Here is a 27,505-nt window from a genome sequence, read left to right as displayed (position 1 = left end):
CTCGTCTCGTCTAATAAGCAGCACTACTTTCTGCACAGTGGAGAAGCTTTAAGTAAAGCTTTTAATACAAGCGAAATTTAACTTACAACATGGTAGTTTCTCTTACAGCAAATGCCTGAGAACGTGTCTGAACATGATGCTATATACTGTTGAACATATTCTTCGAAAGAAGCAATAGAGATTTCTGCAATATGTCGGGTGACTGTCGTCTTCAGCTCCTTTGGAGTGTGCGGACTATTTTCGTATGCCTATTCTTCAGTGCACCCCCCAGGCACCCCCCAGTAAGTTCTAGTATAGACCAGACTCAAACGGAAATTATGTGAAATAACTAGCAAAGATATGTTACAAAATATACTGACAAGCACTCTTACTGTATCTTTCTGGGGATTCTACTAGAACATCTGCAAATAAGCAGAAACGCTATTATCGTACGGTATACTATTGAAGTGTTACTTATCCTACCGTTAATATCTTTAAGTCATTTCAAATTTGTTGCTAGGTAGTCACTTTCCGGATAACCATGTATTTTGAAGCACCTTTCAACAATTTTACACTTTTATCCTTCACTTGAATTTTCATTTTTAAAAACAAGTAGTATTGTCAGGTGTACACCACGAGAAGGAGTTTGGTTTGTATGTTGTGTAACATTATCTCAATTGAAGGGTCCAGGGGAACAATATGATAAGTCACATTTTGCAAATTTTACAGTACAATAAATTTAAAGTTTGAAGTTATATATTTTTCAAAATGTCATTACAATGCAATGCTTATTGTTGTTAACATTCATTTTAGTTATATCTTATTGTGATTGGATATTATAAAGTACGAAAAATAATATAGTAGTAATACATTTTTAACAATAAAAAAGTAGTGTGCTTTGTTTATCGGACTTATCAGAGTTTTCCCCAAACAATCAGTACTGTCTTGATACTGATGATTATTTTATTCATCAGATTGCTGTAAGAAATAAAATAAAAACACATCTTTGTAACACTTGTACATATTATGAAGTCTTTTCAATGATGGTTTCTTGATTTACTGTGCTTTTATAAGGTTTGTGTAGTACTCCACTGCCTTTAAAGAGCAATAGCTTTTCAGTGACTGCAAATTGCATATTTTTCTTGAGATATCTCCAGGAACCCTAAAAATTATAGGCCTAGATCAGTTATGCTTTTAAAATTAGTTGAGGTAAAAACAAGATAGGTTAGAGACAGTATATAGAAGTAGTGCTGCCAATCGGGTCGATTCTGACCCGAATCGGGTCAACTATTTTCAAGTCACTGCTTGGTCAGCTCGGGTCATGGATAGTCAGCTAGGGTCGTGTTACGGGTCAGTCGAGCCAGCTCGGATCGGGTAACGTTCAAGTTGGTTCGAACATTTTTGTTTTGGGTAAGGTTCCGGTCGGATTTTGGGTCAACTTGAACCGACCCAAAACAAAAATGTTCGACCTAACCTGACCCGTAACACGACCCTAGCTGAATTTACTCATGACCAGAGTTGCTCCGACCAGTGGCCTGAAAATAGCTGGCCCGGCTCGAGTCGGAATCGACCCGATTGAGAGCACTGTTTATAAGCTAAGTTAAACATTTGTAAGCTAGTTTACGTTAGGGTAGTTACGTTAGTTATTCTGTAACGTGTAATACGTTAAAACCTGCCATCATAGGCCGAGGATTACCAGTATTTTTCAACTTTCCCGCGACCAATACCATGAGGTGAAGCGAATGTAACTTTACAAACAGTGACCTACTCTGTCTATCCTTCTTGAACCACCCGCAGTCGGTATGAATATGATGCATCACAATAACACGCTTCACTCTCGTTTTTCCTAGGCCTACGTCTCTGCACAGGTACTATTACAATTAGGCCTTATTACAATTATGTTAATTTCATCATTTGACACCATTTCGTTCATTCGTCTAATGATTTATTGTTTTCCTACATCATTAACCTTCTCAAAACGTCGTTTGCAGGTGCACTCTGGGTCGGTCTCATGGCTCTGTCGTTTGAGTTTCGCATTACATCTCGAATTCTTCCTTATGAAGTTATTTTATTAGATATTGAAGGTGGAGAAGGTTCTTCTTCACTCAGGGAATCATCCATACTTTGTTGATCATTACCACTGACCACAACAACTAAAGAATCCCACGTTTTATTGTAAACTTCACGTTAACTAGAGCACGTTTCTGAATGGAGACTGAACAAGTAATTTCTTAAATGGCCGATATCAACGCTGCCAGTTGTACAACACAACAATAACCTGGACTTAACAGCGTTTTCCCCAGAAGGTCGTGGACTTAACATATTCTTCCCCAGGATGGGTTTTCTTTACTCGTAAATATTTTCGGACTTATCATAGTGTTCCCTTCGTCATTAAATCAACAGAAACGTCCGTTTTCATGGAACAACACTGTACCAAAAACAAAAAATATCGATATTTGGACTTATCAGTTTCTTCCCCTGGACCCTTCAATTATTATTGAAACTGGAAGTGGTAGTATATTTCTACCACTCCTTTTTTAAAGCAGAAAGTTAAGAATGGGCATGAAATGCATTCTTGGGAAGCTTAGTCGATTGCAAGAAACTGCTTCTTTGCTGTCAAATACCGTTTTTGCTGTATAGTGTTCAACGTTAAAACCGGAAATGATTTGTTTTTACCACTGCCGGTTTGAGTATTACCTTCATCAACAAGCCCAATTCTTAACTTTTGACTTCCTACACCCCGGTCAAAATTGATGGTGATCCATTAATAAATTCTTGATTTTTTTTAAATCTTCCTTTCGGACGGATGAAAACCACAGACAGCAAATAGACTATAGAAAGGAGCTTAGTTATACACCAAGCTCCTTCAAAATTAATCACAAGGACAGTGTCGTTATAGGGAAAAAGCTGCTATCCCCCCCCCCCCAAAAAAAAAATTGCAGGGAAGTCTTTTAAATAATTTGATGTGTTATATAAAGTCAGCAAATAAGATTAGCAGTTTAATTTTACCATACAAGTATTAGTGCTTTAGCCAAATGTGACATTCATGAACTACAGAACTCATTTGATTTGAACTAAGCTTGGCATGGATGTAGACCTTCACTTGCTTAGTAAGCATATAAAATAATTTTGTGCAGACTTTTGGTTCCCAAATCTCGCTATAATCGACGTTGGGGTTTGTACTTAAATTTTGGCAAAAATAAATAAGCAAAAATCATTAAAAAATAGATAGAGGAAAAATTGAAACGTGATTTGAGTTTAAACGTTAACCTGTTAATTGTTAAATAAATATTGCTAAAATGAATAAAAGACGACTTATTTTTCTACAATCAGAAAATTAATCTTGTTTACGTTTAAGTAACGTAGTTTTAAGTTTGCGTAATCGAGTTAATAAAATGACTATAAAGTCTGAAAGTACAGTAATAATATAGATTAAGGAAGGAAGTAATAATGTAAATTCATTATGAAGAAATCGTACTTCTCTTGTTGAATACTACTCTGACACTGGATTGGGAAAGTGGGATAAATGTAGTTATTTAAAAATACTTTGTATATACTTTATATATATAAAGCGGTTAACGTAGGCGCCTTTGGCGAGGGAGACCTGTGTTCGATTCCCAGCGGAAGCTCATGTGGTTCGGATTCCATGTTAATCATTAGGTTCACATCTCATATAGCCTCGCTGCTGAACGGGACGTTAAACTCAAAATCAACTCAACTCAACTCAAAACTTTAAAAATATACTGAACTACAAATTTCCCAGTACTACTGGCTATAAGTAGCTTTAGTCAGCTAGAAGGCAAATAGTTAAGCCCAACTCGGGGGGGGGGGGGGGTGCATGATCATTGACTTCTAGTGACATTATTTCTAATTTTATTGACCAGAATTTGCTACCTTTAAAGTCAGAAAGCTCCCCAATTGCTTCACGATACTACGTCCACATTGGAAATTATATACCGCTACTGACAATCAAAGAAACGATCTGCGCACTGAAGATAGTCGCGCAAGTTGTTCGACTACTCGAAATCACTTCGATAAGACACTATTGCGAAGTTTTGGTTATTTACTATTTTACATGAATGTATCAAGTCACTCTCTCTCCTCTAAACATAAAAAAAATATTTAGTTTAGTTTGACATTGCACATCATTCATGCTGTTCAGAAGTACTTTTTTTTTTTTTTTTTATCTTTTCGGAGTCACCTATCGGCCAGCTAGCCCAACCGGTCAGCGGAAAGAAAGAATGCAATTGGGGGAAAAGAAGTAATAATATTTCGAGGCTACAATTCTTCTGTTGCTACTGCCACGAGCCAACTGTCATAAAATCCCCACCTTGTTTACAATGACCAAACTCACTCTTTTCTCATCATCAAATTAAGAAGTTGTTCTCTCAATGACCACAACATTCTTTCCGTCGATCTTTGATACCTTCAGAAAGAATTGCCATTGTTGGGCCGCTTGGCCACTGTCCACTGGTGGAAGTTGCTCTTCCAGTTCTTCGGGAGTGACCTTCACTGACCGTATAGTCCACTTCATATAATATTCAAGCACGCGTGACCCTAAAGAAATCAAGAGCTTTAAAAGAAGATGCCTCTTTTTGTATTTTGAATGCCTCAATATATATTCTTGATGTGGTTTGTTGTGGTTTTGGAAGTGATGACCACTTGCTGAAAGCTAACAGTAAGGGTAAAAGACATGGAGGAACGGAAGAAGGAAGATATAGAAGAACCGGGTTAGCAAGATAGTCTTTATGTATTAGCACGTAAGTTTTCTGCATGAGTGCCTAAACCTGCTTCTGATCCCGTAGCGTGCAAGTCTCATTCTGTTCTCATTTTAAAACCCATCCCTCTTTACTAAAGGTCTATTGTACCTATACTACTGCTTTTCAAAATTAAGGGGAAAAAAACGCATAAATCCTCGGATTTTTGGCATTTTTGTTATAAAATCCAGTTCTACTTTAAAAAAAAAAAAAAAGTCAATGCTATTGACATAACGTAAAGTGTAGCCACTTTTCTTCTTTTCCCTGTATGTCCCATTCTTTCAATACAGGAATATATATATATATAATAGCCTAGATATATGTATGTGTATGTGTGTAGGGAGGGAGAAAATAGAGATACTACCCCAAAATTGGGGAAAACGGTGGAAAATCATAATAAAAGTTTTTTTTTTTCGTTGGATAGTTGGAAGGGGAAAGAGTGTTAGTGTTGTTATGAAGGGAAAACCCCTGTTTGGAAATTTGGCAGCTTCAAAATAGTAAGTGGGAGGTCTCTACTTTGATGGAGGTGGTAAGGGCAAATCTCGGGTCTATTGTAGCCACGGTTTTTGCGGAAATTAATACCTTTTCATAATGTCATTTTACATTTGCTATACCACATACAAACACTCATTTTCTCTCTCTCTCTCTCTCTCTCAGGAGGGCTCTTTAGAATATAATAATAATAAAAAGTGTCAGCGTAAACGACTGGTGAGTGTTATTATATTGGCTAAAATAGAGGGACATGGCTGTTGAGAATCTGTTATTGTACTCTAATCAAAACAACATATTATTTTCCACTTATGGTTATTGACATTGATTTTTTTTTCTGCAAGTTTGTAATTTATCTTTTTTTTTCTGATTTGGGCTGATAACTTTGTTGGCATAATGCAGAAAACACGAATTCCTCATTTGTCACTTACTTTAATCATTTGACACAAAAATATCAGAGAACTTCGATATGATAGTCGATAGGCTAAACTTATACTTATTTTTGAGAAATCGATTTTAAAAATTTCAAAATAATTATTTAATAATTCAATCTAAATACGACTTACTCAGTTGGCTCAGGAATGAATTTCTTTGTAAAGATGATCGGCAACAGAGGTGTGGATCCCAGTTATGTAGCCATACAAGTAATAGAAACGATATATATCCAGCTAGGGATGCGCACGAGACAAGATTTGTAGCTGTCTCGTCTCGAAATGTGCTGTAAAAGTGATGTCTCGACTCGAAAAATGTATATTTCTCTATTGGAAGAGTTGTGTCTCGACTCGAATTTTGTCAGGAAATTCCTATCTCGACTCGTCTCGTGCGCATCCCTATATCCAGCCCTTACTGACAAATTTCATAACTCATTTTTTCACGATATTTTGTCTGAACAAAATTTTCAATGAGGGAAAAACCATCTGGTATTGAAAATGCCAATGTCAAATTTTTTTAAAGGATTACTTCATATATTCATGTCTGTTTTATTTGTAGTTTTGTTGATAACCCTTAACCTCATTTACTGAATGTTGAATGTCGCAACCAAAGAATCTGAGCTCAATTTGGACACCGGTACCTTCTATAATAGGCGGTTATACCTTGTCAAACATTTTCTTTGGATATAACATTCTGTTATATATATATTCAAACATTTCCAACTGCCATGGGCCGAATACCACCATCCTTTTTTTTCAGAGCTGTAAGTTTGGCACCGAAAAACATCGAGCGAAATTATTAAATTAAAGAGATCACAAAAGGATTTTAGGAGTTTTTCCTTCGATTCCGGTATTTGACAGTAAAGAAGGTCTTTAAGAATTGAAGGACGAAGCCCATCTAGACCTGCCGCGCTGCCTGACAGAAAGGAGTTAATTGCTTTTTGAACCTCCATAGTCGAAACTCCCTGAAAAGTGTGTTGATCATCAGGAAGATCCGGCGCAATGAAATTGCCAGGGTGGGCAGGATGTTTCTCCAACAGGGTCTCCAATACAGAGGTATCCGAAGCCGTAACCGTATCATCAGAAGTTAAAAGACGTACTGCTCCAAGTATGTCCCCATCGGCAAGTTTATTCTCTACAACCTTCAAATTAGAAAATTTGTGGTTTAATCGAGATGTGTTCATCTTTGTCGAAGGCCAGGTTAAACCGTCATGACCAATCTTGCACCAGAGGTGAACTCGTTGCTTCACCCAAGAAGTCAGATTCTTAACTTTATCTGATTGTTTGAGAGCACTTAAGGCAACAAATGGAAATATGAATAGGTTGATTCAGTCTTTTGTATTATTTGAAGTTGTTATATGATTTAACACCTCTACGAGTGCATCAGCCACTGTTGATCTAGCACCTCTTGGAACACGTCTTAAAATGTGTGTCGAGGACCCTAGTGACAGTAATATCTTGCCCAGGTTAGATATCGTCAAAACTTTTGTGTTGTTACTGCTGTTAGTGTCGGTAACATTTGCAGTTTTACTCTGAAGGCAGGCATTAAAGGTGATATCAGAGCAAACATCATCACACGCAACCCGATGTTTCTTACCAATAAGTATAGCTAGGCCTCTAGCACTTATATAATGTTTTCCACAATGAGGACAAGGCAATGCATTAGCACTTCTAGAAGCATCAGGGAAACAGTTACCATTGCTAGCACTTGGCACTGAATCACCATTTGTAAAAATCTGGCGAAGCACAACCGTCATTTGAAAATTCCATTAGTTTGATGGAGATGGAGTGCGTCAGTGGGTCAAGTGGGTCAAGGTTTTAATTAATTATGTTCAAGCAATTGTGCATTTTTATGATGGATATGGGAGAACCACAGATGTACATACACCATGCATATAATATATGTAAGTTCAACATATTTATGTGATGTTTCTGAATCTTGTCTGTTTGTCACAAGTTTCTATCTAATCAATTCATTATACATTTATTAATTTATGTATTTAAATAATTTTAAAAATCTATAATGAAGATATACATTCACTGTGTCTAATAATCTAATTAAAATTTATTCTTTTACTTACTTGCATGGGGTCCTTGGCTCGATCCCAGCTCACGCCAAGTGAGCTTTGTGGTGGGCAAACACCGTGTGCGTGGGTTTTCTTGGAGTTCTCCCTTTTCCTCCTACTTTCTTCATTCCACTATTTCATTTATTTCTCATCATCACCGTTTCCATTAGCTAAGCCGACATAACTGTAGGACGTAAAACTTATAGATTTCATTTCATTTTTTTCTTTTTATTACTATGTGAAACATCCATATTAAAATTTATTTTAAGTTGCAGCACTTGATTAGGAATTTATTACTTTTGACTTATTTCTAATCTTGTGAATCTTTTACTGGATTAAATTTAGAGAAATGTCACTTGTATTAAATATTCTACTACCTTTGCTGAGGATTTCAGGCTTTCCTTCACACCATTTTACTTAAATAATTGTAAATTGTTAACCAGTTTTAATAATAATATAAACGTCTTGGTATTGTAGCTCATGTAGAGGTATGGCCGTCCGATAAATTTTACTTGAATTATGCGTGCTTATCTCGTTAGCTCTTATTATTAAATATTGCTATCTAGATTAGGTATATAGAACCCTTAAGTAGCTACACAGTTATCTCACGATGTTTGGTCAACGCCAAAAATTCTCCTGATTGTCAGAATCGAAACCGGAACCATTCATCTAAAAATATGTAAATGGGCAGAGATGGAGTGGGTCAGTGGGTCAAGTGGGTCAAGTTTTCTGAGTAGGTCAGTGGGTCGTGGGTCAACAGCATGCGACCCACTGTGACCCACCACCCACCATGACCAACTGAGACCCACCACCCACCATGACCCACTGCATCTCTGCGTCCCATCGACTCAGTCTAACCTAACGACTCTGCTCATTGCATTATAGACAATATCTTCTGAAGACTGGTGAATTTGTCTGCGTTTTACTTTGAAAACCTTCATTTCCCTTCCTTTTCCCTTTGTTTCTGTCTGCTTACCTGAGGTGAGTATATCTAAGTGAAAAAAAGAACTTCAGGCACTTTTGGATATTGATATTTGTAATTGTAATAATAGCAATAGGACTTATACTACTACTTGGGTTTCGAGGCCTGTGAGTTTTTAGAGAAGATAACTACTGGAAAAAATACATTTTTGAATCACTGTAATATATAAATTATTATATAAAAAATTGAATGTAACTATGTGTGCCTGATCATCACGGCCAAATTGCAAAGTCTTATGAAATGATTTTTGGTATATAGTTAGTACTTAATCCAAACTGGGATGTTATATTGCTTTCATTATAATACATATCCTAAGGAGGTAGTGAGGATCCGAATTTTTGAGAAAAAAATTGAGTATCTCGCAAGCCGTTAAACTTACGGAGCTGAAATTCAGTGTATTAACTCTTTATTGAAAATATATAGAATGTGTTCTAGCATTTTTTTTTAAATTCTCCTGGGGGGCTTTCTATATATGGAAAGTTGGTAGTGAGTTGGTTCGTAAAAATGATCGAAAACGATCGATATTAGTTAAGAAAAATGCAGAAACAAAAAATACAGTGCTTCACTTCATATATCCATTGCTTTCCACTATAATAATTAAAGAAGCTTATGTTTATTATGTGGAGCGCTTACAGCACAGGGCAATCAACCCATAAAGTTGTGAGAAAAATAGACATAAAATTTGTACTGTAAGCTTAATTACACGGAAATTTTAAGTTTGGATTGTACGCATAATTAGATGGAAAATTTTACACTTTTTTTTTCCTTTGCGTTGATATACTTACCTTGATTTGGGACTTTCAAATTTCATCCTTTTTTCCACTGAAAAGTATCGGCAATTCAACAAGAAAATAATTATACTATGATAATTTAATTAAAATTCTTCGTAATTTGGCCCATGGCAAACAGCAGTGTGGTAATTGAAGGGGAAGAAGGGGGAAATTCCCAGGCACCTCTGAACACTTCCCCAAAACCTGGTTCTCTTTTGCTTTCTTGGGGGTGAGAGGGAACTTGGTAATGACATCAAACTTTCATGTGAAATTACAAAAAATAAATTTATAAACAAATAAGAAATCATCAGTTTATCAGGCTTTAATTGATAATTTATTCACAAGATTCCCTATCAAGGGTGTGGTAGATGAAGTTTCTGTTCTCCATGAGTCGACATTGCCAACTGACATGGTCGATATGGGAAAGATGTATGGTGATAGAGAGGTGATACTTCTTGCTGAGTATTTCAAAACTGACCGAGAAAAATCGTTATCAGACTTAAGTCTAACAAGCAGATTGTCGATGAGGAGTTGGAGAAATTTCTGCATCGGGTAATAGTATTATCAATTTCCACCACAGAGTGCAAACGGGGATTTCCCCTTATGAATTTACAGATGACTGATATTAGAAATAGACTGTGCTCAAACATTAACTTGTTGTCCATCAATGTTAATGGACCACCACTAGACAAGCTCAAAGTAGACGAACTAGACCAATTTGAAAACGAACATTAGGAAGACCTAGGCACAGATGGAAGGGCAATATTAAGATAGACATCGAAGAAATAAAAATACAAAGTAGAAACTGGTTCCAGTTGGCTAAGGAGAGAAGTCAGTGGAGAGCTTTTGTGAATGCGGCACTGAACCTCTCGGTTCCATAGGCCATAGAGTTAGTTAGTTTATTTGATTGTAAAACCATAACTCTTTAATGAAATAAAGATTCGTTAATTTCCAATTTAAGTTTTGGACGGAAAACTGTTCACATGTATGATATAGCCAGATATTAGGTAATATTCGTATTTGTGTACCTTTCATGTCATTTTTCAATTAGCTTAACCAAAATGAAAACAAAAAGGAAGAAGAAAAAGATTAACTTGGACGAAGAGTCAAATATCTTCTAAGAACAGAATATTTTTTTTATCTTCACAAAAAATTAAAGAAGAAAAAACTCATTTCAAATCCTATAGGTAATTTATTTTTATCAAGTAAAAAAAAAGCCCAAGAGAAAAATGGAATTCTTACTGAATTCTTTTCAAGGGCTTGGAAATATTAAGATGCTAGCTACGCTGAACTGAAGTGACTCAACACGGCAAATTTAATTCTCTGCAGACGATTCATTATTGGTTGACCTCGGCTGGATATTATTAAAAGGTACGGCAAGGAAAAAGATAGGGGTCCAAAGAATACGAAGAAAGGGGGGAGGGATAAGACGGGAGGAAGTAATAAAATGGCTTCCTTCTTATAAATTGGAAAGTTGGAAAAGATGTCCACACACACACACACACACATCTAATCTTCCTTTTAATCACTGTATGATTGGATCTTCCAAAATAATCTCTTTCTTCATTTTTCTTGCTATTATTTTTTTCATAGTAGTACTTTGTTTAAGTATCTATTCCTTTTTACAACTGTAGTCAATGGCGTAAACAAGGGGATTGATCCAACCAATCCCTCTATCTTAGTACAAATTGATGTGATATCCAAAATGGATATTCTGCTTACGTGCTGTATGTTTCATTTGTGACTTCTAACCTTTCCCACTGGGCTAATGGCTAGTACGTGCGCCTTTGGTGTGCGTGGTCCTGGGTTCGATTCCCGCTGAGGGAGAGTAATAAATATAATTTCACAATAATTCACTTTCGTTAATCGTTTGTCTCTTATAGCCTAGAGGACATAATCGTGGGACGTTAAACTAAAAAATGTAATTCCAGATGTTACGGCTTTATATACATATATATATATATATATATATATATATATATATATATATATATATATATGTGTGTGTGTGTGTGTGTGTGTGTGTGTTTGCTGCGTAAACGGTTCCAAAATATTCTAAACGTATTCTTTTCGTAATACTTTGTGGGGAACAATTTATGCAGAGACTTAAAACACTTAATACTTCGCCAGCAGTGTAAAGCACTTAATAAACTTTGTTTTTTAAGACTTTACACAAACAGAAAATTTTCTATCCCAATCTTTGTCAAATAACTGTAATTTATGATTTATGGACTTACCATCTTTTACTTAGCAAATACACACACACACACACACACACACACACACACATATATATATATATATATATATATATATATATATATATATATATATATATATATATATATATATATATAGTATATAAGAGTTTACTACAAGAAAAGCAAGTATTGTTCAGTGTTTTAAAAACTTACTTCTCACAAGGTCTAACTTTAACCCTACGCAAGATTTCAGTAAATTAATTATACATATATAGCTACTGTAGTGTTCATCTTTTCGAGTTCTCGTTAGCATATGCAACAAATGATACGTTCAGTGCACATGGATATCAAGTCCAGTGTTTGGTCCTTTTTGTTATTTTCATCTTTAAGATCTTTATCTGAAACTCCTTTAGAGTTTAAAAGATTCTTGTCCAGATATAAATAATTCTTATAATTTAAAATGTACTACTTAATACACCATAGAAATTTTATGTTTTTTTCATTACTTTGGTTTCCTTGTGCTCTGAACGACCCAAAGCTGAAAAGCATATAAAATTATTAAAAATAATTATGTAACAATAGTTATGCCATATAATATTTATACTATAACAACATATCACCTCTCCTGATCCTTAAAAATATTATTGAGTCAATATGAATAAACCAAAATAATTAACTCACTGTGGCCCAAATGTCGTTTATTATAAAGTTCAGATCCTTAACGCGGGACAACTTAAAAACACAGCTTAAAACATTATATCTTACGTTTCTATAATAAACAAGCAATCCGTCGTCAAGGCTACCAAAACATTCCATTACCTACATTAAAAGGTATCTATGACAACATTCAAAAAACACAAAATCATAATTTAATGTCTTCTTCTTCTATCAAGATAGCTGGCTAGTGCATATAAAAATCAAGTATCGCCCAAAAATTTACAAGTTTAATACAAGGAAATGATAATGATACAACATATTGTTGTAATACAATATGTATATGTCTGGCACTTATTCGACAGGACAAATTATTAACCTTTCCTATTATGATTTTCTGACTACATCACTAAACCTCATAAGTCTATTTGTATTTGTTTTTTTTTAATTGGTATAAATAAAGGATTTGGAAAAATTAAGAAATAATACATCAACTTGTTAATATGATACATTTTGTGCATTTAATTAAATTGTTGGTAGAAATGGCTTTATTTCTTTGCTTTTCAGCTTATTTACCGTACGATAGAACACAAATGGAGGTTCCAAAGGTCCATCTCAATTTAGCAATGTGTGGCAAATTCATTTTAGTTTCCATCTGTTTCATTTTTTTTTTTTTTTAACTTCTAAAGTGAAACTTTAACGACGTTAGTCTAGTTTGGACAAGATGTAAAAGTACTTGAAAGAGAACTCAATGTATTAAAAACGTATTTCGAACCTTCTATTCATTATTATTATTTTAATTTTAAGCACAAAACTGAACGACAAATCAGTAGGATGAACATATTTTCTATCCCCTCCTTTTCGATTCCCTGACAGTTGAAAAGGTAAAGAATTTTAATTTTAATATAGCATTTCTTCCATGCAATTGGTCAGACATCTTATACATACGTAAATTGACAATATTGAAGCGTACATAATACACGCCAGGGAACTTGCTTCTAACGCATAAACAGGCTATATATTGAAATCAAGATAAAGTAATGAAATTAAGATGATATAATTTACTGTATCAATATGAAATTATATTTTTTCTTTATGAAGCTGAAATATCTATGAATTGAAATTATCCACATTTAAACATGTGCAATTCGGTTGTATTAATAAAGGAACCGACTGCAAAGCTTTATATTGAATTTCTATCTTTATAACAGAGCATGGTAACAACCTTTAATGTAGTACAAACTATAAAACTTCGCTACATAAAATGTGTAAACAATACCTAGGTAGATGTAACAGGCACCATGTTTTTAGTGCCGTGTTCATCATGATATGGTCATGATTCTGAAATTACGTCAAGAATAAACTTCACAATCCATTGTTTTACCTTATCATAGATCTCATTCGCTAGCAAGTACTGATGAAGAATAAGAATCATTTAGGGCCGGTGTATGAATAAGAATCCACAATACCTAACGACAGAAATTTTGTCCTCACTTAATATCAGCTACTCTTACATGGAACGTTATATGTATTTTTTTTAACATTACTGAGCTCACGTTATAAAAAGATGTCGAACCTTGTTCAAGATAGAGTTCTAATTAACTGATTTCATTTTCAACTCATTTGTCATTAATGAGGAAACTTTTGTGTGAAAGGATCTCATTCGGTTCGAAAAGTGAATCTTCTCTTAACTGACTTAATCATTGTGTGGATAATGTCACCAAGCGGAATAATTATTATTATAATTGATGTTGGAGATGGATATGCATTAAATCAGAACCAAATGATAGAGGGGGAAAAAATGAATTATGAGAAATATGAGAGAGGACTAAAGATTTAACGGTGAAATTAATTCCCGCCTTCAAGACTGTTAGGGATTCCTAAAACATACGTTGATGGCCTGTCTCTTCCTCAAGAATATCGATGGTAAAAAGATTTTTACCAAAGTGACTTGCTTACTTCTTTGCTAAGTTAAGTAACTTAAGTAAAAGGGTAAGAAAGAAAGAAAATCTTGTTTTCTTACATTTCCCTGTTGTTTTCAAGGAAAATCAGGAAATAACCGCCCGTCCTCTTTCCTCATTTCTCCAGCTTAGATAGCAGCGTTAATTTCCGGCGGCGAGTCTTCATCTGGGTTTGAATCCATCCATCCACACCATCATAACAATCACGTTATTGGCGTTGGAAACTACAAAAGACTTTTCTCTTACCAACAACACTACTCTTGTCATCACCACAAGACTTTTCTTCTTTAACCGTAAAATGGTTTGTAGGAGTTGTGGAGAAGAAGAATATAACTTTTCTTCGGCTACCACCATTACTCCTTCACACTTCCACCCCTTTCTCGAAAGACAAGAAAAGAGAGAGAAGTGTTTGTAGGAGTAAAGTTGTAAGATTTTAAGCATCGTGCTAAGGGAGTAAGTCTTAATTAAATTCATTATCAGGTTCTAGTTTACACGACTTCTTTAGCATTTTTTTCTTCGCTTGTTTTTTTTTTTAATTCTTTTCGTCTACTTGATTTCATTCCCATCTTTGCGAAAGGCAGGCAGTAAGGACGGGAAGAGTTTTCGATGAGTGAGGAGAAAGAACGGAAGAGATATTTCACTTCCTTAGCGAAACTTCATCAAATGATGAGATACTGATGATGATGATGATGAGTGAATTGGGAGGAAAGGCTGTTGTGAGAGTTATTCTTAGCTACAACCCAAGTTGAAGAACACATTAATTTCATCTTTCTCCTTATTTTTTTCCAATATTCCGAAATTTTTCTTTCGTTTCTAGGATAGTCTGGTATTCCTGTGTAATCAATTAATTAGGATTCAGGGTTTGGTTACCGATAAGATATACTTTTTTTCTCTTATTAATGCCTGGAAGTAGAAACAAGAACAAAGCCTAGGAAAGATATTCTTATCATAAGTCATAGAATCAAAAGATATATGATAGACTGACTCCATACAGCATGAACAAGACAAATAGGAACCAATAATCTTATAAGTCATAAAATTACATCAGAATTAATAAATGGACAAACAAACATTATTTTTGATATATAAGACCTGAAGAGAAGAGGACACTTCTAGCCACCATCCTTCGTAGAAAGGCGAATTGGATTGGACACATCTTGCGAAGGAATTGTCTTGTTCATACCGCCATAGAAGAAAAGATAGAAGGATAAAGAGGAATAGGAAGAAGAACACAAGTGATCGATGAGTTGAAAGATAGAAGAAAATATTGGGAATTAAAAGAAGAAGCTGAAAATCGTGAACCATGGAAGAAACATTGCCAGGCTCAAACTCAAAATTAAGAAGATAAGGAAGAAACTCATTAGTCTCTGGACCTGCCAAAAGGCAGAATACTTAATAATAATAATAATAATAATAATAATAATAATAATAATAATAATAATAATAATAATAATAATAATAATAATAATAATAAAAAAGACTCATGAAAAGTATAAATCCGTTTTAATCTCGATTTGATTTTTTCACGATCACCACACTTTTTTTTTTTTTTATCGTAGCTCAAAAGTAATAAAAATGAATAATGATGTAATAGTTGGCATGTCCATAACGTGAAATCCACAAGGTAGAGTTTATTCCCCAAAAAACCTGCAATGAATCTTATGCACTAAAAGTAAGCGCTCTATCATTAAATCCTTGTGCGACCCATGAACAATTAATATTATCAGTAACTATTTAAACCAAGAACAAATACACGAGGCATCCAATAGCGTTTGTAGAAATTTTCTCTCCAAGAGGTTACATAACACAGTGAACCATAAAACAATGCTAACTGTGCTTCAAGTAGGACTAAATGCGTTCTCTTCCCTTTTCTGTGTTCATGAAACTGCATTTTGGTACACATTTTCAGGAAACTCCATTCTAATTCTTAAGAGGCAATTACTTTTCTTCTACAACGAAACAATCCCAAAACAAACTGTTTATTAAGATCGTCCAACATTTCAACACGAAAAATCGAGTAAAAAAAATCTTTTTCTCATTTTTTTTTTTTTTTTACATCTAGAAAAGTTATTTTTTCTTGCCTGGGAACGGAACGAAACCAACGGATAAATTTCTAGAACCCACCATAGAGAAACAGTCAAGTGGAAGTAACTAATGCACATGTTAACGCCAATGGTAAGCTTGTACATGATGACTAAAATGCCAACTTTTGCCCTTTTTTTCTTTTCTTTTTCTTTTTCTTTTTTTGAAAATGTGAGTGTGAGGTAAGAAGGAGACTTATTTTTTTAAAACCTTCTTTACCAAAAAAAAAAAAAAAAGTCGACGAATTCTGATACCGTCAGCAAGATGTCCAGAAAGTTTAATGGTTGCCTCTATAAGAAATCGTGAGCAAAGATGCACGTGAATTTGTGTGTGTGTGTGTGTGTTTGATGGTGATATATTGGGAATCCGTGCACGCTCTTGCAAAACTGCTTGGAATTCTCCACTCTTGGTCAGCTCCTTACAATCACATTAGACGTAGTAGGCGGATAGAGAGAGAGAGAGATGGGAAGTTGCCCTGTTTTATCAGCAGTTTTGACAGTTCTTTTTTCGCTGAGACAGCATCCACTATGGCAGAAGAAGAAGAAGAATAGGGAGAAAGAAAGAAAAGGAAAGAAAGTGAATGATAGAGGAAAAATGGACCAAGGATAAAAAAAAGAGGGAGAGGGAGATTTCTTATCGAGGCTTTGCCAGCAAAGTCTCCTTCGCTCGGTCATCGCAGAGAAGGACGATTTGGGTGAAGGGACGAGAGAGAGAGAGGAGAAGATAGAATATAAGATGGCGCCTGCAGCGAGAAGAGAGAGAGGATTGCCAAGTGGATCTAGGACCATTGACGATCGCGCCAAAGCCATCCAATTTACTTCGGATCAGAAGCTCACAGGCGGACACGAAATTGGAAGGAAATCAAGTTGACCAAAAGTCGAGGAGGAAAGTAGAAAAAGGAATAAAGATACTTCGTCCTGATAGGATACAGGATGCAGTGTTACTGAAGAGGGTCCTTCAACAGAAAAAACCCAAATTCTCTTTTCGATCTGCATCTCTCTCTATCTATGTGTGTGCGTGTGTGAAAGAGTAAATTCGCTGAAGAGAACCAAAGGCTCCACTCTAGATTTAACTTCTCCATATGGTATCTCACTATTCCACTAAAACTCTTCTCGGGACACAACACACATACCCTTGTCGCCTTACTTCTTTTTAATAATAAGAATAGTAATAAAAGTAATATATATATAAAGGCCCTCCAGTTTCACAAACCGTTGTTGGCTTGGACACACCACGACATCCTGCAGTGACGCACACAAACTTTTTTTTTCTGAAACCCCTTTTGGAAAACTATTTTAAAGGAGGCATCTCAAAGAGTTTTTTTTAAATAACAGAAGCATATCGAAAGGGGAGGGAGATAAACCATTATTACATACACTGAGTTACCCATCCTTATCTATACCTCTTCACAGTGTACTTGTGTGTGCCTGTGTGTGTTTGTGCGTCTCAGCCTATGCCTTCCTTGTTCGACCCAATTTCAATCAAGCCTCTCACCAGCTGGGATCCGAGACTACAGTGGAGTTTGCTGTTGTATGTGTTGTTGGATTTTTATATATTAGGATCCCCAAAAGAAACGCAAGGCATCAGAAGAAAAGGTGGTAAAGAGTAAAGCGTTAGTAGTGGAAGGGGTAGGTAGGACAGACAGACAGACCCCACAGTGGTTCTCAACCCTCGATGGAAGGGTAAAAAAAAAACTTAAAAAGAATGGTTAAGTCTATTCTGCATAGCGTTTTTCACCTCTCTCCCCCTCCTTCCAGTTCTGTTACCTCTTCGACACCACATCCGGGTTGTCCTTCTGAACCCTTTCCTCGCAGCTTCCCTCCTCCCTCTTCCTCCGTAGAAATTGCTTCCTCCCTGTCCAGACACCTTCTCCGGCACCCGACGTCCCGAAACAGACCGTCCTCGGTATTGATATCAGGGAGGTAAAAAAACAGCAAAAAAGTTTCATGTCATGATTTCTTTTTCATCCTAATTTTGTAACCCATTCAAGAGGCCTTAGTAGAACCCTTTCATAATCTTTTTGCACAAGGTCATTAGATCTCAAAAGGGATGGGAAGAAAGAAAAAAATATATGACTATGGGCAGATAAAAAATGAATATGCTACAACACTCACAATCCAGGTGATTCATATTCTAATCGTGGTCTTTTTTTTTTATTTACCTCCCCTACTAAAAATTTCCCTTTCTTGATAAAATCCCTCAGCTAGCCAGGTTGGTTGGTGGAGCCCAGAGCACATACCGACTGGGACAAAAAGGGTTTAGTTCTATTCATAAACTATATTGCTTCAACCAGTATGACTTTCGTCGTTCACAGGCAAAGAAGCTTGGTTATGTTAGTGTTTCTTGAATCTTAATGTGTAGTGTCTTCAGTACTAAGTGTATTGGAAGAAAATGTATCCATTAGTGTGTGTGTGTTATTTATTTATTTATTTATATTTTCTTTTTTTAAAAAAAAAGAAAAAAGAAGAATGTGTAACTGGGTATGTAAATTTCAAAAGCGAAATTTTGTGACATAAATTGACAAATGCTGTACTGTGTTTATTTTTGGAATTTCAAGAAACAGCACTAAAGGAACATGGATAATAATACACTACTTAAAGACGAAGGTAAGGTAGTACTAGAAGATACGCGAGGAGTCAAGTTTCAATATGATTTAGTATCATTAAAAAAAATCTAACAATAATTTGGAACTTTTAAATCATAATCTCTGAACAACGCTAGTGATATAGAAAAAAGTTAGAACAACACTGAATATTCCCATCAACCAGAAAAACGGGCTTTGATTTCCCTCCGTTTCATTGATCAGCTCATTCTGTTTTCTCAATCTGACATTTTAAATTATGTACAACTGTCACCAGAAATACATGCCTTCACAACTTTGTATTCTCATGTTCATATCTTTGTGACGAATAGACTAATTAGTGAGTACGCATTTCAATACTTTACAGAGAATAACATTCTTTCTACTTCGAGTAAACTTTATTTAAAATCATTCATTTATAAAAGAATGTATAGAGAGAGTTACTTTTATTGTTTATTGTATAAGTTCGTTTCGCTGTTTCGTTTTTGCTACTTTTCACAGATTTGTTACTCAGATGAATATTCTTACAAGAGGCCGCGGTGGTTCAGTGGTAGAGCTTTCACCTCTGGTGCATGGGGTCCTTCGGTCGATTCCAGCTCGCACTAAGTGAGCTTTATGACGGACAAAAACAGTGTGCGTGGGTTTTCTCGAAATTCTCCCGTTTCCTCTCACTTTCTTCATTCCACCATTTCATTAATTTCTCATCATCACCGCCTCCTTTAGCCTAGTCGGCATAATCATGGGACGTAATTAAATGATTGAATGTTTACGTTCCATGATTATCCTCTTTAGACTAAAAGAAACGGATGAATTACTAATGAAAGTAATTGATGATAAAATAATTGGTGGAATGAGAATGTGGGAGAAAATGGGAGAATCTACGAAGACCCTGTTATCCACCACATACTCACATGGTCTGGGCTCGAACCAGAGACCCCTTGTAACAGATGTGAGTCCTGTATCGCTAACCCACCGTGACCCCGCTATAAATATTCTTAGTTGTGCTTTGAATGATCATTTGGGACTCAATCTATACCTACGAAAACAAAAACTGAAACGTTGTCATTATAGGAAAGAAACAAAAACATCATAAACAGCATGTACACAATATGAGGTTAGGTTACGTTGAATTGCGAACGTTGAAATCACTCGTCACAGAAATTTGAAAGTTGGAAAAGAAATTTAGTGGACTGCTATGAACAAAAATTGTTGTAGTGGCAAGGTATATTTCCATTTTATACTACTCAAACGCATTCACCATACCAGGAAAACACACATTACAAACTTGCATTTTATTTACATTAAGTCCTTATACAATGCTCTCTATTAGATTCCTTTAGACTAATTCTGATGTTATATATATAGGGCCGATCAATTTCTACATTCTGTAACTAACTACAGTATCAATTTGAAATTGCGTCCTTCAAAAGACAATGCAAAAGCTTAACCTCTTTGGGTTTGAAGCTAAAATGCACATCTTTGTGACAAAAGTGGCCAATATCTGTACTTTTTCCCGTGTAATTCTAGGCATGAGAATCGCACTTAGAAACAATTGCGAACGATCAGCACTGATATTCATCTAAAGTTATGGGTTTCACCGTATGTTATTAGTGTGGAAAACTTGATTTGGATTCCCTGGAAGAGTACAGAAGTTTGAATCTCTCTTAGATTATGGGTCCACATATTCATTGTAGCACATGTACTGTAAAGAGATCGTACACTTCAGTTATAGATTGATATTTATTGTGCTATTAAAGTAAACGATGTTTTTGAGAAAACGAACACTTCAATTAAAAATCATTCTATCTAAAATGTTAAACTGTAGCTTAAATAGGGATAGTTGAGCATGTCTATGTAACTAGCAAGAGTATCCAAGTTCCTATCCATAGAGACACTATAGGTATGAAGTTTATTTATTTATTTATTGAAGATTAACGTTCCTTTTGAGTATCGAGGCTAAATAAGAAGTGGACCTACAGTTTAAGGTGGAATCAGAATCACCGTTAATATGTTCAAAGTTTGTAATGCAATCACATCGGGAATCAAACTCGTTACCCCGGACACCAAAGGCGCATGTATTAATCAGTAAACTAGCGTAGCGAGCTATGGGTATGAAGCGTAGTAGCTTAAATTCAATACAATAATGTGCACTTCACAACGGATGACCATAAAGTTTTAGGATAAGTGCTGACTGCTATACTGAATGTTTACATGTTCAAATCCTGTTCAGACGAATGCAAGTTTTATGGCAGAGAAATTCTATATGTAATATTTTCATTCAGTACATTACTTTCGTTTTCTGTTATTTCATCATTATTTCGTATTTTCAGCTTCATCACAATCTCTTTAAGCCTGAACGGTAAAAACCAAATACTGAAATCATAACTATTTTGGATCCGAAGTCAAAATATATCTCTTCTTTGGATTAGGATTAGTTATTAGATTTCTGGGCTTTCGGGGCCTATGGCCATGTTAACTCGTCACATATTAGTGATGGCGTCCCTTGGCGATCACGTTTTCCTAGGAAAGGAAAGGAAGAAAGAATTTGGGAAGAAAGGAAACAGCCTGGGATACTTGATGTATGTTAGGTGCCATCCTGGCATTCGCCTAGTGTGAATGAGGAAAACTCAGGAAAATCTCCCTTAGGATGGCTGGCCTGAAAAAGCTTTTTACACTTTTTCGACAGAGTGTCTATACCTGGAATCGAACACGGGACCCCTCGCACTAAAGACGAGTATATCTCTTCTATCCAAAACAGTTGATATATGTGATTGTCTGCGCGTGGTTCCAGGTAGGATACCTGACAGGCCATTTTTTTAATTTAAATTTTTATTTTCTATCTTATAATGCCTATAATATCGTTATATATGTATATTACGGAAGTAATGTAAGTTAAATATATGATATATTTATACATTTAAATGGCTCCGCTGAAATACTAAGATGCAGCACTTTTTAATACGATGCAGACAAGTGTGTCACATACAATAAACTTTTAGATTTTTGTTTTTAAATGATGGTGCTGACACCTTAAAAAGGTTTGTAATTTTATTAAGAAGTAAAAAGAAGGGAAACAAAACTTGATTAGCAGTTTGAGTAGAACGAAGAGAAAAGATTAGAAAGAGCGACAATTACGAAACAGAAGATAAATAAGAGTTTCAACGCCTTGAAGAAGTCTGATCATCAAGAAGTCGATTTTTTTAAACTTCCCTGGTTTCTATCTACAAAAGAAGTAATAGGAGGAGAAAAATCAAAATTTACATTACAACAGGTACATCGACTACTGTCCCATATTATTGGGCTGGTTCATGTGATGGGCAATGGCATTGGCAGTGGGTACTATCTTCAGGAATAGTAGCATTGAGAAAGATTTCTTTCTTAACAATTGTCAAGACCTGACTTAAATCTTATGTATTTAGACCTACATATCTTTGTAAGGAAATAATAATTACTCTTTTAACTGTGATACTGCCCACTTTAATGAAGCGGTTAGTTGCTGCTTATTTATTATTTATTTATTTATTATAAGATTGAAGACGGTCACAATAGAATGTTATTTTTTTCATTGCAGGTTGAGTTTTTACTTTATTATTATTATTATTATTATTATTATTATTATTATTATTATTATTATTATTATTATTATTATTATTATTATTATTATTATTATTATTATTATACAGAGACTGGAAATCTATCTCAACAACCATCACAATTTGGTGCAAAGTATTTTCGTCATAGGTTAATAAACTTAAGGCTATTCCGTAAGCTTAGTTCAACTTTTTGAATTTTAGTTAATAACATAAAGACGATTAAGAATTTAAAAAATAAAAAAATAAAGTGAATGAAAATAAAAAAATAATAAAGTGAGCCAGGTAGTATTTATAGAATATATAATAATAAATAAACTAATAACTGTGCGTAAACCTCCTCTTACAGGCCAGAAATCTGTATGTGTAGTTTACAAGTTGCTGAGTACTCAAATTTATGCATAATAAAAAAAAAACTTAAAAATAATCATTAATTGACGTAATATATCATTTTGCATATACCATCTTTACTCACTTTCTAAATCTTCTGTGTTCTTCATTGTTCTTGGGTTATAGGCTATATAAAAGTGAAAGTGACTAAGTTTGTGACGTAATAACTCTTGAATCACTCGACCGATCTGGGTCAAATTTTCAACACAGATGAGGTTCGGGCCTGGGATGATTTTTATCATTTTACTTTGACGGTGCAACTTAGTGGACGGGAGGGGAAGATATACAGTGGCGGATCCAGAATATGATCAAGGGAGGGGCTAAACCATAGTTTGACACTTTATCCAGCGTAAAGCAGGTTTGAAGCCCATTTTATCCATTGTATACCTGACTGTCAAGGGAGGCTATAGCCCCTATAGAGCCCTTGCATCCGCCCCTATATATATATATATATATATATATATATATATATATATATATATATATATATATATATATATATATATAATCGAAAATGACCGGCATCGCAAAAGACATCGTCTATTAGATAGCGCTTCAGTTACAGTAAAAAGTGACTGACTAACGCAACATATCACTACTTTTTTCTTATTTTAACCCAACGAAGCGGGTAATTGACGCTAATTTTCACTAAAATTCTAAAAGTAGAGTTGAGTTTAGAGAATTGACCTCAAAGCATAGTTTATAATTGCCTGAAGAAAACGATTTTTAAGATTGATTTATAAATTACACTCACTCTCTCAGAATATTTTTACACCCGTCATTTTGTTATATTTTGAGGTGTGTTCGTTTTACGGCATCGCTTACAACACTTCTGATTGAGAATGTCAAAATCTTCGACTTTAGTGTTTACAGTTCCTGGTTTGATATCCATGGAGTCAGTGTTTCTTCCAGACATGTATTTTTGGGAGGCACTGCCAGCTCTCAGAGTGCCCCCGGAGGAGACCAAAATAATATGTCTATAATATAATAATAAATAGAATAGTATCAGCAGTGCCCTCCCGGAATACTAAGTGTGCCCCCCCCCCCTTGAACCTCTTTTCTGAAAGAAGCACTGCATGGAGTTACTTATATGTTATCTTACGGAATAGAATAATCGAATATTTACCTAAAATAATAATGTTTTCTTCAGTATTCTCTCCTGAATAGCTGGAAACTCGCGTACGTGCTTTGTGTGTGACTACTAATACTTCTAAATTCCATTTTAGACGGAGACATTAATTTGGATCCACATGAGAGTCGGTGGTCTTGGAGAAAAGGAAACAACTCTCAAGTTGCACTTTTCACTTATTCACATTCCACAATATTCACAGTGTGCATCTGACAGTGCGTGCACCCTTTTTGAGCAACCCCAGTACCAGTTGAAATGTTCATGATGGACGTATTTCTAGTTTTCCTATACGAAACAGGAGTCAACATTACATAGGAAACTGCAGATCACTGATAATAATTGGTAATTTGGGACTTGTTCAACTCCTCCCAAAATGCAGAATTATAACTTTCGGAGAAACACAACAAACTCCAAACCAATATTGAACTCTCGGAATTAAGTGGTTGACACGCACCTTTTATACGTAAGATTCCAGGTTCGGTCCCTGGCCGCTTGAACACATGGACGTCCCGTATGGAGAGCAAGTGAAGTGGTTATCTGAAGCCCCGCATCAAAGGAGAAGGAGTTATGCACTTCGGGAAAAAATTTAAAAAATGTTTATATTATTTCTAATTCGGATATGGGATGACAACATCGTGTCTGTGGATTTACTCTGTTTACTCTCGTTTCCTCCTACATTTCCATTCCACCAATTCATTTATAATTATTGACTCACAAATCATTCATCTTGTTTATAGAGTAGCCAGCAAGAGAAGTTCTCTGTCAGCTTGCAGTGGCGTTACCACTACTCACGTGTCAATTCTTTTTCGGTATATCTGTAATGGCAATTTTCTTAATGGTGTAAAACATAGTGACCTAGCACGAAAATAAGGACTACAATTTCTTTCAGCATGTGAAAAGAAACTTCAGGTACTGGCTCCTCTCTAGTCTAAAAGAAGAACGTAAAATTATAGATTTAATTTCATTTGAAATATCCATTCTTTTTGTAAATTGCTAACATATTCTACCAAAAATAAATAATGTAAAATATTTTATTGGATACATTCATGCAAGCAAATATAGATCTCAAATTAAGAGAGGATGATTAATTATTTCTATCTATTCACAGAATAATTATTTCCGTAGCTTGATTTCTATAATAGGCATTTCTGCGCGTCCATTGCATCTAGTTCTAACCACAACCAAATCCAAATTCCGTCCAAATCTTGCAACCACATCCTACGTTATCCACAAATATTACAACAATATCCGACCTTATCAAGTCGCTATAACCACTTCCAACTTTACCGAGAGATATCGCAACCGCTTTAAACCTTAGTTAATTAATATAATCATATTTGACGGATATTTTCTTCAACCACATCCATATTTTATCTAGCGATATTGCAACTAAATATCCGTCCTTATGTACAGATATTATTCCTTATGTACAAGTGTGATGGATACAATTAATAGATATTGCAACCACGTTCGAGTTTATCATTGGATATACACTGTAGCCACATCCGACCACATCTTTCAATGTTGCATCCACATCCAACCTATCTCATGAACACAGAAACCACAGCTGCATGAATGTAACCCTGCGTAATTCTTATTCCGTAATGATTTTTTCATGTACCTATGTTTATTAAATTAATCTTTCATGTTATAATAGTATCGTTATATATATTTGCCGGCTTATAACACACACTTTTTCTTCTCTTGAAAATAAATAAATGAAAAATGGAGCACGTCTCGAACGCTGATGCACAGGATTTGACTATTAAAATGTCAAGAAGTTTTCCTCATTCAATGCTGTTTGATATCTTCTTTGTTTTCTTTAAAGATATACAACAGTATCCAGTTTTATGTACAGTTCAATAACTCAGTAAACGCCTATCAAGTAGCGTCCATAGGCTTATCCAAGAACATTGTTTCCGTGCTTAAAAAGTCACTGTATTATCGAGTAAAGAATCGCAGTGGCATAGATGATAAACTTAAGGCATTTTACCTACCAACATGGCGGCCCGGATCCAATCCAGTTGGGGACGGGAATATATCTTTCTCTTTCTACCTTCGTTTCAACACGACTCAGGGGTTAGTTAAGCTTCGGAAAAAATTAATACCTGGGGAAACCTGGGGAATAAAGGGGGCTGGAACGCGGTGCTTAACATATCACCTCTTGATGTGACGAAATATCGGAACAGTGTGAATTAGTGTTGCCCACGAGACAAGATGAGAAATATTTTTTTTTTGTCTAGTTTCGTAAATATAAATAAAAAATTTATATCCTGATTTTTCACCTTAATTTGATCTGAAAGTTATCAGAATTCTTCCGAGTTACAAGAGGTCTAGAAAGGATGTGATATTATAACATTTAAACCATATTTATTATTAAAGTATATTGTACAATTACTTGTGTATGTTTAAACATTGATAAATCCTCTTCATTTTATTTGTACAGTCACTTTATCAATTTATAATTTTTCATACTATCAATTATGTGACACTAAAAGTGTGTTTGAAATCTAAGACTTCGGTGAACGCATGAACTGCTTCTGTAGTGTTACCCACGAGAATCGTGAAATTCTTTGTCTCGTCTCAAGAACATTTAGAGAATAGTACGTATTTTTTTCGTCTCGTCTCGAATTTGAAAATGCATTTCTCGTCTCATATACACAGGGGCATCATCCCAGACTTCGCTTGAGGGAGGCAAGAGCACCACCGACATAAGACTTTCACGATTTGTACTAGTATATCAGTATATATTGAAGTATATATATTCCTCAAACTCTTGGGGGGCAATTACTCCCTTCCTGCTCCCCCCCAAAAAATGACGCCCCTGCATGAATAAGGTTACTGACTATTCATGTAGCAAAGTCTAGAAAATGTGGATTTTTCCCTCCATCCAGCCTTGGGCCTCCTATGGCTCGCCCCGAATTCGGGAATATACTTTACCTTTGTCTTCAAATATAATATGCAGTGAAAATATATTTGTTCTTCAAATATTAAAATAAAACTAGATGAGTCTTATATATAAGTAAATCTTTTAAGCCGACAAATGACCTTTATCTCCTTTTCTGAAACTACTCTCAAGCAGTTTCCTACCATTCAAATGATATAAAATTACATGCAAAAGTGAGCTTATTTCTTGTGATGAATTGGCATGATTTAATACTTAAAGTAAAGTACACAGCAAGTTCATGATTGTTAGCAAAATTATCAATACGCAGATGTTACATATTTGATCGGCATTTAAATGTAAAAAGCAAAATTTTAATGGAATTAATTCAAAAGTTTAAAGCTGACTTAATTTGCTACGTATTTGCGGAACCAGTTGTTCATTACATTTATTTCTTTCTTATGATATTCTTAGATGGGTGGGACGTAGAATGTAATGACTTTTCTATGACTAGTCACTTAACTAAGAGATTTATTTTGTTTCTTAGATGGATAAGTTG

General features: G+C 35.1%; 1 protein-coding gene and 1 long non-coding RNA gene across 10 annotated transcripts in view; one reads left to right on the top strand and one right to left on the bottom strand.

Moving 5' to 3' along the window:
- The window catches only part of LOC145694939 (uncharacterized), a 337,759-nt gene that overhangs the window by 95,738 nt on the left and 214,516 nt on the right, over positions 1-27,505 (bottom strand). The window lies entirely within an intron of this gene.
- Positions 17,818-27,505, top strand: part of LOC145694937 (uncharacterized) — a 391,240-nt gene continuing 381,552 nt past the window's right edge. For 7 of the 8 annotated variants that reach the window (XR_014133075.1, XM_081771721.1, XM_081771719.1 and 4 more), the window contains exon 1: positions 17,818-18,978. The gene's annotated coding sequence lies outside the window, so the exon portion shown is untranslated. The remainder of the gene's footprint in view (positions 18,979-27,505) is intronic. The other variant, XM_081771718.1, reaches the window with a different exon arrangement.

This window comes from Thermobia domestica, chromosome 9, assembly GCF_964235325.1.
Source record: "Thermobia domestica chromosome 9, izTheDome1.hap1.1, whole genome shotgun sequence".
In the NCBI taxonomy this organism is placed as follows: Eukaryota; Metazoa; Arthropoda; class Insecta; order Zygentoma; family Lepismatidae; genus Thermobia; species Thermobia domestica.
This window is presented reverse-complemented; position numbering and strand designations above follow the sequence as displayed.